At 39.8% G+C, this 13,801-nt stretch overlaps 1 pseudogene; it reads left to right on the plus strand.

The window, feature by feature from the left end:
* The first annotated feature begins 1,150 nt into the window (after nucleotides 1-1,150).
* The window catches only part of LOC124082097 (large ribosomal subunit protein eL6-like), a 123,548-nt pseudogene continuing 110,897 nt past the window's right edge, over nucleotides 1,151-13,801 (plus strand).

Below are 13,801 nucleotides of genomic sequence, written 5' to 3' on the forward strand. Positions count from 1 at the left end.
TAGAACTGTGCCTGGCACATAGTAAGCATAAAGTAAATGTTAGCTATTAATTCTATTTAGATAATCTCCCCTTTCCCCCGTGGTAGCCCCTTTAATGGAAAAAGGTGGTAGCATTTTTAGACTTAAGAAGTTCATATTCCGGGGAGAAGGTCATGACAACCCTTTTTAAAAGAAATCATAATTGGGATACTTCATGTTCTTCCCTTGTCACTTGATATTATGTGATCCATACTGCTAGCTGAATATGCTAATGACCCCTGAGTAATAGGATAATAACAACCCCTAATAAGCTAAAATCATAGAGAGCTATTTCAAAATGATTTGTAAATTACATGGTTCCATTCCTAATGCATATGCATTTTCCTCATGAAATAATATTTAAAGATTGATAATTAAGGGACTAGTGATTCAGAAATGCTCATCTCTACTGTTTATAAGAGTCTCAATGGAAGGTTAAGGCCCACTGGAATGTTTTTTAGTTTCTATAGCCTTGAATTTTTCAAGTTTTCTTTGAAAACCACTGAATATATAAAAATCAAACCCTTTAAATTCCATTCATAAATGAATTTGAAAGGATTATGCTCTCATCTGAGAAGTAGCAAATTATCAATGCTGCTGCTGCTGCTGCTACTGCTGCTGCTATTGAATGATCAACTAGGGAGGAATATTAAAGAAAATGGGTGGGAGATGATGAGATTGGAAAAGGTAAACCTGTTAGAAATAAGACTAAATACTTCTGTTTATTCACTGAAAAGGTATTGATCCAGCACTCACTGTGTGTGAGGCTGGATGCTGGGTGCTTAGATTAAAAGAACATGGATCTTTCATTTGAGGTTATGTTCTATAAGGGGTCAAGGGGGTGGGATAGGGTGGGGATAGAGTTTGGTGGCACACAAGTGTACATAGAACAGTGTTATAGGTAACGTAATAAAGATCAAGGTAACACTGAGGTAGAAAATCTGCATTTAGGATCTGGCCTTGGGAATGGCAAAGAAGGAAGTCATGTAAGACACTGTGGATAAAGAACAGAATATTTGACCGTCAATTTGCCAAGGTAGCCAGACAGAGGAATTCTTGACAGGGATGAGAATTTCAAGCCTGGCTGGTGGGGAAAATGAGAACATCCTTAGAAGACATAATATTTTGGACGATGATAGATTTGGCTTTAGACATGTTAGTTTTCAATCCATTGGAACATCCAGGTGAAAATGCCTATCAGGCAGTTGTACCAGCTCATGAGGGAATTATAGAAAATAAAACTAAGGTTGTGTTGGTAAGGTTGAGCACTTAGTATATATTTATTAAGTTAAATGATTTGAGATCAAATGGGTAGTGTGAATTCCAGAGTAGTGTTTTCATAGTTCTATTACTACATTAAATTTTATTCTTTTGAAAGGGCTGAAATGATAGGTATAATTATATGTTTAAAACTTTGTCAGTGTGTCTGTATCTGATTTGCTTAATTTTTCTCAAAAGAAAAATTTGTAGTTTATAAATATCACTTGCTTGTCAAAATTCTATGAAATAGAACTGTGTGGAGTAAAGAGTGATGGACTATTTTTTTCCAGCTCCAACCCCATCCTACTTCCCTGAGTTAACTGCGAGCTGTTTGGTGTGTATCATTCTGTTTTTTTAAGTGAAAATATATTCATATGTCTATAAATTTTATATATTTAAATGGGGTCATCCTGTATATATTGCCTTGCATCCAACTTTTTTGCACAAAAGTATTTGTGGCCCCTTCTCCTTGTTAAGACACAAGTATCCTATTCTTTTCACTCACTGAATAATTGGTACCATTGTATAGATGAACTATAATTTATTTAACTATTCCTCTATCGATGCACACTTACTTTGCCATTTTTCAAGTTACAAAGTGTGTCCACAAATACCTTTGCTTATACGTCTGTACACTTGTTCTGATAAGTGCCTTATATGAGAAACTGCTAGATTAAAAAGGAATCCATATTTTAAATTTTGATGCATTTCACAAACTGTATGCAAAGAGATTATACCAACTTATATACCATTACAGGCTTCTTTTAAATAAGATTTTCATTTCTATGTGTTTGTTGGTCTCCAGGGCATCTTGTTTTGTGGGTTGTTTGAGAGAAGCCAGTTAAAGACCCTTTTCTAAAGAAACAAGTTTCTGTCGCAGGCAAGAGCTCAGGTCATCCTAGGCTGCACTTTTGTGACTGGATTCAGCATTTGCTGATGTGGCACAGCCTGTGGTCATTATACTGATATGACAGGGTTTTGGACAAGGCAGACAGCTGAGAAGCACTGGGCAAAGACCGATGGCTCTCCTTGTGAATATTTAAAAGCCATTTAAATAGATTTCTTTTTATCCCCTAATTTTCTATTGATGACAACCCTGAAACTACTTTTCTTATTTTCAGATCAAAGCTTCTTCCTAAAGCAAAATGGCTTGGAGACTGAACAGTCCTTGAAACTCTGTTAATCAAAGAATGGGGGTGGGAGCCCAATATGCTGTTCAGGGAGTGAAAAATTACTTTAGACATAACCACCTGTCCTTTTGGCCAACTCTTTAAAGAGGATATGACTCTGGGAAGGCATTAGGACACACACTGAGAGCCATTGTCAACTTTAGCTTCAGGAACCCTGCATCAGCTATTGTTGGTGATATTAGGTCAGCAACTTGTCTCTGCTGTTTGTAAAGATGTTGGTGTCCCTATTGGGATAATAGTACCTGTTTACAAAGGTTGTTTTTAGAATGAATGATAATTCAGTCTTTGTGGTTGGCTTTGGCAAATCATGTTCCAGTTCCACTCTTTATTTATTGCAGTGGCTACCTTATCTGGGGTGATCATTTCTACAGAGCAGTGGCTGAGGTGACTGTATGGTGATGTGTTGGTTTGATAGGTGTTAGGACTCTGAAACTGTGTGCCAGGACTCTTTACACAAGACTAAGAAATCATCAATTAGCCATTTCAAAGCTTGGGGTGGGGGTGGTTAGAGATTATATGAGATGGGGGATCTGAAGCCTCTAAGGGACCCCTGGGTAATCCAAAGTTCATCTCTTTAGTTCCATAAAATCTGAGCAAGTTACTTTAACCTGTGCTTCCTTATTTCTTGTTTCTAAAATGTGATAATAATCTGTGCTGCATACAGTTGCTGTGAGAATTAGTGAGAATATCCTATCCCCTTTCCTGCTTTATTTTTCTTTTTTTGTTTGTGACTTTTACAGTCTCAGTTGCTTTATACTTGCCTTCTTTATCTTCAAATTGTGTGCCTTCTTCAGTGGAAGCTCCATGAAGCCAGTGAGTTGGCCTGTTTTTCTCACTGCTCTGTTGCCTAGCACTGCACCTGGCTTTTAGCAGATACTAAATAAATTTGTAGAACAGTGCCTGAAACTTAATAAGCTCTCCACAAATATGACCCACTTTAAAAAATAACAATAATAACAGTTATCTATGTTTGAGGAGTCATATTATTTGTGGAGATACATTATTTTGTTTAATTTCCTATAATAAACATAGCTGGCATAGGTGTAGAGGCTATATACCTAAAGGATAATTCTCCCTTAACCCTCCCTCCCTACTACTTTAGTGATATGTAATTTTGAACAGAAAATGTAGATAGCCATCTTATATATGTGAGACTTTATTAGAAAGAGAAGTGGTATAACAAAAAATTATTAACCACTATGTATAAATTGGTGATAACAAAGTATTCCTCACAGAATAGGATATGTTCTTGACATAGCATATATTAGGTTCGTTGTAAATGGTAACTGGATTATATATGAGTGATTATTATTACTTTTTATCTAAAGTATTTTTTTATATTGTGGTGCTGGGGATCAAACCCAGGGCCACATATGTGATAGGCAAGTGCTCTACCACTAAGCTACACCTCTTTTTTTATTTGTTCTTTTTAGATATACATGACTGTAGAGTATATTTTGACATATTATACATACACGGAGTATAACTTATTCTAATTAGGCTCCCATTCTTGTGGTTATACATGATGTAGAGTTTTACTGTTTGTGTGTTGCCGCAGTCTGGCTGGGCACAATCAGGAGCCACTTGTCAAAAGAAACTAACTTTATTTTTAGAACCACACACGCCAAACAAAACAGCCTCTCAGGAAAAACCCTCAGAGCCTCAACTGCCACCACCGGCTTTCCACAAGCCTCTCTCTCCCACCCAGCTTCTCCCCACCTCCCACAATCCTCCTGCTCTTGAGGCCGATTGGCTGAGTCACGTGGGCGGAGCCAAAAAAGTCCCCCAATGAGCAGCTCCGTGGTCTGAAAGGGCAGGGAAACAGCCCAATGAGCATCACTGCAGAGGAGCCAATCAGCTAGATGTTGCTGGGGCCGCTGTGAGCCAATCATCAGCCGGCAGCTGGAAGTTTGCTGGGGCCCCTTCGGCTGTGGCTCTCAACATCTCCCCCTCTCTGTTTAAACAACAAGCATGTGGCTTAGGGACCGTGCCAGCCTTAGGTTGTCCAATAGTACATATGGTCCTTAGGTTGGTACCATTGCAATTGGATCTTACCCGTCACTGACTACCGGTCCAGTATACAGCCACACCTGTGGAGAGGTCTTTGTACCAGCGGGGGGGTGAGGTTCTTTGCCTCACCTCTGTTGGCCCCCAAATTTTAGCTGGACAATCATGACAAGCAGAAGGGAGGAAGATACACCAAGCCAATTGACGGCTCCTTTTGGAAAAATTGTACCACCAATGACATCATCAGCAAAAATACCCCAACACTACCACAAGTCGCTGCACCAACAGATAGTTCACAATGCATACAGGTGAGCTCACAATGTGTCCAGGCAAGTTCTGCAAGCAGTTCAGTGATGGCTATTGTAGAAGCTGTAGATTGGTTTTATCTTTGACTTCACCAGCACTGGGATGAAGATAGGAATTCTGGCAATAATGGCTAAAGAAAAAATTATGTAACATTACAGAAGGCACTAAAACAAAACAATTTTCTTAAGAATTTACATTGTCTTCACTGGCACTGGGATGAAGATAGGAATTATGGCAATAATGGCTAAAGAAAAAAATATGTAACATTACAGATGGCATGAAAAGAAATCAATTTTCTTAACAATTGACATTGTCTTTAAGAGAATTATTAAATATAATGAAAAGGAAAGGTGAAAGTAAACAAACAGATCTGTTAACCTCCTTTTTTGTTCACATTTTAAAACAATCCTCAACAGTTGTTTACCCAATTTAAATTAAACCATATAAATCACGTGAAAAAAAATATTTGGATGCATTTTATCATGAGCGCTCATCATATATGATATATGGACATACGTACATTCAAACATATAACACAAAACACAAGTGTGCACACATAATATAATACATACGACACATAACATAATAGTAAAGGCCTTATAACTGTTCACAGGTGAAATTTCCATTGAAAGTTTTAAAAACTCTATAGTCAAAAAAATACAACTGATAAGTAAAACATTAACCTAGATCTGTATGAGCTCAAAAAACAAAATAGAACTTCATGATATGGCAAAGGGCAATAATAAAATAGATATTGAAAAAAGCATCCTGGTTCTGTCACAGATGTAAGAATAGCCAAACTGGAGTTTTGGATATCAGTTGTTATGGATTTGAGCCAAATCATCTTCTTTTTGGTCTGTAGAAATTGCTATAGTTAATCTTTCTGGAATCCAAATCGGCTGCTGTTCTCCCTGTGGAAACACATAAACAGACCCCTGACTCCAGACAATCACTGGGTCAGGACCTTGGTTAATCTTTCTGGAATCCAAATCGGCTGCTGTTCTCCCTGTGGAAACACATAAACAGACCCCTGACTCCAGACAATCACTGGGTCAGGACCTTTCCATTGTCCTGTTAGAATATCCTTCCAAAGTACCTTGGGCTTATGCACATTTTTTGGACACATATGCCTTTCCGAGCACTAAGTCCTGATGAATCCAAATTTAAAAAGTTTAGAGTGAAAAGGGTTATTTTATCTTTGGGGAATATATACCCCTTCCCAATTCCTTCTTTTTGCTTTAATAAGTACATTGTAATAGTTTGATGAGCTCTTTCAACTATGCCTTGTCCCTGTGGATTGTATGGGATTCCTGTTATATGAGTAATGCCAAATGTTGAGCAAAATTGTTTAAAAGAGGTAGAAGTATAACCAGGGGCATTATCTGTTTTTAACTGTTTTGGAACACCCACAGTGGCAAAATTTTGTAAGCAATGAGTTATAACATCTTTAGTTTTTTCTCCGGCATGAAGGGAGCCCATCAAAAATCCAGAAGAAGTATCAACTGTAACATGCAAATATTTTAATTTTCCAAATTCTGGCAAGTGTGTGATGTCCATCTGCCAAATATGGTTAGGTATCAATCCTCTAGGATTGACTCCAAGATTAACTTGTGGTAAAAAGGTCACACAATTTTGACATTGTTTCATTATTTGTCTAGCTTGTTCCTTAGTTATTTTAAAACGCTTTTGTAAAGTATTAGCATTGACATGGAACTTTTTATGAAAATTTATAGCTTCTTCTAGTGTAGAGAAAATATGTATGTCATGTGTAGTTTTATCTGCTAAATCATTGCCCAAACTAAGGGCTCCAGACAATCCTGTATGTGCCCTGATATGTCCTATAAAGAATGGATCTTTTCTGTCCCAGATTAGACTTTGTATAGTGGAAAGCAAAGAGAAAACAGTAGAGGAAGGGGAAATCCTACCAGCATCTTCAAGAGATACTATAGCATTAACTACATACTGACTATCAGAAAATAAATTAAATACAGAATCTTTAAACATCACAAAAGCTTGTAAAACTGCATTAAGCTCTACCTTTTGAGCTGATTGTTTGGGTACTAAAAATGTAAAAGTTTGATCAGGGGTAACTACTGCTGCTGTACCATTGTTTGACCCATCAGTGAATATATTTGGAGCATTCATGATAGGTGTTTTTCTTGTCATTTTTGGAAAAATTACAGGATGCAATGACCAAAAAGACAATAAAGGATTATATGGTAAGTGGTTATCAAATGAAACATTAGATTTGCACATGATTATTGCCCAAGTATTTAACTCATTAGCTAACTCATCAATTTGATTCATAGTATATGGAGTAATAATTTTATTGGGAGAAATTCCAAACACTCCCTTTGCTGCTTTTATTCCTTTGAGTATTAATTGTCCTACAGCCTCAGGATACCTAGTAAGAATAGTGTTAGGAGAATAAGATAAATGTATCCATAATAATGGACCTTCTTGCCAAAATACTCCTGTAGGAATATTTTTTGTTGGTAGTACAATAAATAATAAAGGCAAACTTATATCAATTCTATCCAAATGCATATTTTCCATATATGTTTCAATGATTTTTAATGCCTTTCTTGCTTCAGGCATTAACATTCGGGGTGAATTTGGATCTGATGGACCTTTTAGGATATCAAATAAAGGTCCCAACTCTCCTTTGGTATACCTAAATAAGGCCTTATCCAATTTATGTCTCCTAATAACTTTTGAAAGTCATTAAGTGATTTGAGTTGATCTACTCGTATTTGAATTTTTGGTGGACGGACCATGGTTGAGGATAATAGAACTCCTAAATAATTAATTGGAAAATTTAATTGTACTTTATCTATTGCTATCTCTAGATTATAATTTTTTAATAAGTTTGTAAGTGTGGCATAACATTCTAGCAATGTGTTTTTATCTTTGTGTGCTAATAATACATCATCCATATAGTGAAATATTTGTAGTTCAGGATTTTGATTTCTAAGTGGCTGGATTACTTTGTTAACATAAATTTGACACATAGTTGGGCTGTTAGCCATCCCTTGAGGGAGTACTTTCCATTCATATCTCTGATCAGGACCTTCATGATTCAGTGCAGGGATAGTAAATGCAAAACGTGGACTATCCTCAGGATGAATTGGAATTGAAAAAAAACAATCTTTAATATCTATAACTAAAACATACCAGGTTTTTGGCAAAGCAGACAACTGAGGAATCCCTGATTGAGCAGGTCCCATAATAACCATCTCATTATTAATGGCTCTTAAATCTTGCAATAATCTCCATTTACCAGATTTCTTTTTGATGACAAAAATGGGAGTATTATGGGGAGATACAGAAGGTTGTATATGTCCTTCCGCTAATTGTTGTTTGACCAGGTCATGGGCTGCTTGTATCTTTTCTTTAGTCAGGGGCCACTGAGGAACCCATACTGGTCTTTCTGATTTCCAAGTAATTTTTATTGTCTCAGTGGCCCTTTCTGAAAATCCAACCCATGTCTGTCTCTTCCTTGATCTATTTGTATTGGTGCTGCTATACCTTGTTCTTGTTTTTCTAATCTTTTTCCTTTCCTAAAACCTTGTCTAGTCATAATAGTGGGTGCATTTTGGTTGATGTTATTTGTTAATGTCAAACCTAATTGATCTAGGACATCTCGTCCCCATAAATTTACGGGAAGATGATCCAATACATATGGCTGTATAGTTCCTTCACATCCTTCAGGATCCTTCCAATCTAATACCATTGCACTTCTATGGGGATTAGTCGCCACTCCTAGGCCTCGAAGCGTTTGAGTGGCTTGTTGTAATGGCCAATGTTTTGGCCATTCTTGACGAGAGATGATGCTAAGGTCTGCACCTGTATCCAGTAGCCCATTAAATTCATGTCCTTGAATGTTTAGTTTTAGCATGGGGCGAGAATCTAAATTTAAAGAAAGCATAGCCCAATCTACACCTGTGGAGCCTAATCCCTTGGAACCTCTTTCTACAGTACGACTGGAAAATTTATCATGTAGGCTGGGTATTATTAGTAACTGTGCTATTCTATCTCCTGGTGAAATGACTGATATACCCTTTGGAGAACTGGCTATAATTTTTATTTCACCTTCATAATCGGGATCAATTACCCCAGGACTTATCATAAGTCCTTTTAGAGTAGAAGAGCTGCGTCCCAATAATAAGCCTACTGTTCCTTTGGGAAGAGGTCCTTTCACCCCTGTGGGAATGATTTGAACTCCCATCTCTGGAGTTAGTACTGCTCTGGCGGAGGCGCAGATGTCCAACCCTGCGCTCCCTCTGGTTTGTCTGATGAGGGATCTGATGGACAATGTGTCCTGGGCACTACCCTGATGGGGTTGCTGGGTTCCTCCAGTGCTCCGTATATTTGTGGTTTTGGGCCCCGGAGCATTGGGCCCCCCTGTCCATTTTTTGGCAATGGAGCCCGATGCCTTTCTCCACGATATCGTGGATAAACACCTGGTCCTTGTTCGTTTTTTGATGATGGAGTACCCTCTATGGTGGTTTGAGAACGGCATTCATTAGCCCAATGTCTCCCTCTACGGCATCGTGGGCAAATACCTGGTATTCTACTCCTTTGATACCTAGTTTTGTTAAACCCTCCTCCAATGGGGCAATTCCTTTTAAAATGTCCTGTTTGTTCACAATTGTAGCATGTTCTTGGCCTGGCATCTAAAGCCTGTTTTACTGCAGCTGCCACAATTTGCCCTTGTTCATTAATGTCTCTGGCATCTAAAGCCTGTTTTACTGCAGCTGCCACGACTTGCTCTTGTTCATTAATGTCTCTACATAATTTAATATATGTGTTTAAATCTTCATGTTTCCATGGTCTAATGATATCTCTGCACCAACGATTCGCTTGCTCATAAGCCAGGTGTTTTAGTAATGGCATTGCTTGTTCTGTATTCCCAAAAACTCTGGTAGCTGTTTGAATAAGCCTATCTACAAATTCAGCAAAAGGTTCATTAGCTCCTTGTATTACCTTAGATAATTGACCTTGTAAACCTCCATGTCCTTGTAAAGTCTTCCATGCCTTAATTGCATCTGCAGCAATTTGTGCGTATACGCCAGGATCATATGCAATTTGTTGCTGCTGATCCTCATAAGGTCCCTTTCCTAACAACATATCTAGATTTCTCTGAGGATAACCAGCTGCTGCATTTCGCCTAGCCGTCTCCTTGCAAAATTCTTCACTGGCAACCTTCCATAACAGGTATTGTCCTCCATTTAGCACAGCTTTACACATATTAGCCCAATCTGCTGGCGTCATGTTCAAGTTGTTAATGGATTCGACCATGCTTACAGTGAAGGGTGCTTGAGGACCATAGGTTGTTACAGCCTCTTTTAGCTGCTTCACTGTTTTGAAATTTAAAACTTGGTAAAATCGCTGCCCTCCTGCCTCAAATACAAGGCATGTTAATATTTGAGATCTTGTCTCAGGATCCCAACTATCAACTGCGGGGGTTGGGGACCTCCCAGCATATGGAGGTGGCCTTGTTAGTTGGACACTTACGTCCTCTGGTGATAGAAAGGTGTTAGTAGCAGTCTCCTGTTGTAACTTTCCCCCTGATGGCTTTTTCTGTTTTACACTTTCTTTCTCTGTCTGACTAGCTTGAGAGGCCTTCTCTTTTACTTGAATCTTTTCCTCTGTCTGACTAACTTGAGAGACCTTCTCTTTTACTTGAATCATTATGTCTTCTTCTTCCTCTACCATTGTCTGAACTGAAGGCTTTGGACTAAGCAAACAAGACATGAACATCCACAATGGCAATGTGCCAACTGGCAGAGTCCCTGGGCTTTTCTTTTCTATTCTTTTTAAATCTTCACCATGATGGTTCCATTGTGATATATTTAACAACTCCTCCTTAAAAAGCCATGGGCTACATTTTTGTATTGTATCAACGTATGCCCTGATTGTTCTTGATTTTACTGAGATGCCTCCTTCCTCTAACAATTTACTTAACACTCTTTCAGTTTGTTTTTTACTAATTTCTGATCCCGTATTTCTACTATAATACAACCCAACAAGATAACGCCTAACAAAACTGAAACTGAGTGAAACAAAATTGGAACAACACAAAATCATTATAATAGCCTCCTGAAATGTCCATCCGTCCTTTCTCCCTATCTGTTCCTCAGATGTGAGCGGTTTTTCTTCCATCTTACACATCTCCAGGGACAGGCAACTTAAAACAAAAGTGAAACAAAATAACAAAAGAAGAATCTTAAAATGGCTACCCATCCTCTCGCCCTGCCCTCAGGGGCGAGCAGTTCACTTACCCTCAGTCGCTCCCCGTGCGAGCCACCAAATGCCGCAGTCTGGCTGGGCACAATCAGGAGCCACTTGTCAAAAGAAACTAACTTTATTTTTAGAACCACACACGCCAAACAAAACAGCCTCTCAGGAAAAACCCTCAGAGCCTCAACTGCCACCACCGGCTTTCCACAAGCCTCTCTCTCCCACACAAGCTTCTCCCCACCTCCCACAATCCTCCTGCTCTTGAGGCCGATTGGCTGAGTCACTTGGGCGGAGCCAAAAAAGTCCCCCAATGAGCAGCTCCGTGGTCTGAAAGGGCAGGGAAACAGCCCAATGAGCATCACCGCAGAGGAGCCAATCAGCTAGATGTTGCTGGGGCCGAGGAGCCAATCAGCTAGATGTTGCTGGGGCCGCTGTGAGCCAATCATCAGCCGGCAGCTGGAAGTTTGCTGGCAGCTGGAAGTTTGCTGGGGCCCCTTCGGCTGTGGCTCTCAACAGTGTGTTCATATATGTACATAAAAATTTGGTTTCATTCATAGGTAGGTAGTAAGGAAAAGTACATAGGGAGACATTTGAATAAGATATCGGCGTTAGGAATTTGGTTCATGCATCAAAAAGTATTTGGTCAATTCTTAATTATAGTCCTAACGCCGTAGTGGGCATTAAGGTCAGGAAATAAGCAGATATTAAAAATTGAGAGAGCCGCCACCTCCCCCTGCGCCGGCAAGGTAGACGGAACTGTGACCACCCACAGAGCAGGCCCAGCGGCCTGCTGAGGGGCAGAGCCGCCCCCCACGCCCCGCGCCTGCCAGGTAGGCGGAACTGTGACCACCGACAGAAAAGGCCCAGTGGCCCGCGGAGGGACAGAGCTTCCAATCACTCCTGCAAGGTAGGCGGGCCTGCGACCCACCGGCAGAAGAGGAGCAGCGGCCTGCTGAGAGGCAGAGCTGCCCCCTCCCCCCGCGCCTGCAAGGTAGACGGAACTGTGACCACCAACAGAACAGGCCAGACCTGCAACCGACAGACAGAACAGGCCCAGTGGCCTGAGGAAGGGTAGAGCCGCCCCCCCCCCGCGCCTACAAGGTAGGTGGACCTGCGACCCACTGGCAGAACAGCCCCAGAGGCCTGCAGAGGGACAGAGCCGCCGCCCGCGCCTGCAAGGTAGGTGGACCTGCTACCGACCGGCAGAGCAGGCCCAGCGGCCTGCCGGCGTGGTAGGCACATTTCCCCAATTGGAGGAGGGGCAGAGCCGCCGCCCGCGCCTGCGAGGGAGACTTTGCAACTATACAAGACCAATATAAATATATAGGGGGAAAATTCAATAGCACAACAGTTTCATCAAGTAGAAAGGAACGCGAACAGTATGAAGAGACAAGGAAAGAAAGGACCACAAGCAATGCAGGTCAACTCAACGTTAGAAGAGGTAATAGCTGCAGCAGATGGAATGTCAGATAAAGAATTCAGGATATACATGCTTCAGATGATCTGGAGTCTCAAGGAAGACATCAGACAGCAAAATCAGACAATGAAAGATCACTTCAACAATGAATTACATAAACAAATCCAAGAAGCAAAAGATCAACTATACAGGGAGATAGAGGTTATAAAAAACAAACAAACAGAAATCCTAGAAATGCAGGAAGCAATAAACCAACTTAAAAACTCAATTGAGAATACTACCAGCAGAGTAGAACACTTAGAAGATAGAACATCAGACAATGAAGATAAAGTATTTCAACTTGAAAAGAACATAGACAGCTCAGCAAGACTGTTAAGAAACCATGAGCAGAACATCCAAGAAATATGGGATAACATCAAGAGACCAAATTTAAGAGTCATTGGGATACAGGAAGGGACAGAGTTTCAAACCAAAGGAATGAGCAATCTATTCAATGAAATAATACGAGAAAACTTCCCAGACTTGAAGAATGAGACAGAATCCCAAATCCTAGAAGCCTACAGGACGCCGAATGTGCAAAATCATAAGAGACCCACACCTAGACACATTATAATGAAGATGCCCAACATACAGAATAAGGAGAGAATTTTAAAAGCTACAAGAGAAAGGAAGCAGATCACATTTAGGGGTAAGCCAATCAGGATAACAGCTGATCTTTCAACACAGACTCTGAAAGCTAGAAGATCCTGGAATAACATATTTCAAACACTGAAAGAAAATGGGTTCCAACCAAGAATTGTGTTTCCAGCGAAATTAAGCTTCAGGATGGAAGATGAAATTAAAACCTTCCACGATAAACAAAAGTTAAAAGAATTTGCAGCTAGAAAACCATCTCTTCTAAACATCCTTGGCAAAACATTACAGGAAGAGGAAATGGAAAATAACAGTGAAAACCAACAGTGGGAGGTAGGACAGTAAAGGGGGGAAAATAATCAAAGAGGAAAACAAACCATGTTTAGTAACATAAATAAACAAATATGGCTGGAAGAATAACCCATATCTCAATAATAACCCTAAATGTTAATGGCTTAAACTCACCAATCAAGAGACACAGGCTAGTAGAATGGATCACAAAACAAGACCCAACAATATGCTGCCTACAGGAGATGCATTTGATAGGAAAAGACATACATAGGCTGAAGGTGAAAGGTTGGGAAAAATCATATCACTGATATGGACTTCGGAAACAAGCAGGAGTGTCCATACTCATATCAAATAAAATAGATTTCAAGCCAAAGTTAATCAAAAGGGATAAAGAGGGACACTACATACTGCTCAAGGGAACCATACACCAACAAGA

Source organism: Marmota monax, unplaced genomic scaffold (assembly GCF_021218885.2).
Source record: "Marmota monax isolate L192 unplaced genomic scaffold, Marmota_monax_Labrador192_F-V1.1 WCK01_AAM20220418_F8-fsc00044, whole genome shotgun sequence".
NCBI classification, from domain to species: domain Eukaryota; kingdom Metazoa; phylum Chordata; class Mammalia; order Rodentia; family Sciuridae; genus Marmota; species Marmota monax.